Genomic DNA, 320 nt, shown 5'->3' on the forward strand with positions numbered 1-320 from the left:
TATTTCAGCTTTATTTCAATTACTGAAAACAATTTTTAATAGTTTGTTACACTGGGGCAGATCAAGAGAAACGTATTTATTTGATCATTTAACACTTTTATTCCCACTTCATAATTTTGAATTTGATTCAAATTGAATTTTGGTTCTATATGCCAATCATCTTTCTGTGCACACACAAAACACAAAACAAAACAAATGCACCTGATTTAACTTTCCTATTAACATTCCTTTTCACTTCCTAACCCATGTCTTGCTGTGGCTCTGGCTTTCACCACTCACAGAGTAGTCTGTATGCTTTAAAGGGATAGTTCGCCCAAAAA

General features: G+C 33.1%; 1 protein-coding gene across 1 annotated transcript in view; it reads left to right on the plus strand.

Moving 5' to 3' along the window:
- LOC107599390 (myomegalin-like) overlaps window positions 1-320 on the plus strand; it is a 38,380-nt gene that overhangs the window by 9,653 nt on the left and 28,407 nt on the right. The window lies entirely within an intron of this gene.

The sequence above is a fragment of the Sinocyclocheilus grahami genome, unplaced genomic scaffold (genome assembly GCF_001515645.1).
Source record: "Sinocyclocheilus grahami isolate Dianchi unplaced genomic scaffold, SAMN03320097.WGS_v1.1 scaffold265.1, whole genome shotgun sequence".
NCBI lineage: Eukaryota > Metazoa > Chordata > Actinopteri > Cypriniformes > Cyprinidae > Sinocyclocheilus > Sinocyclocheilus grahami.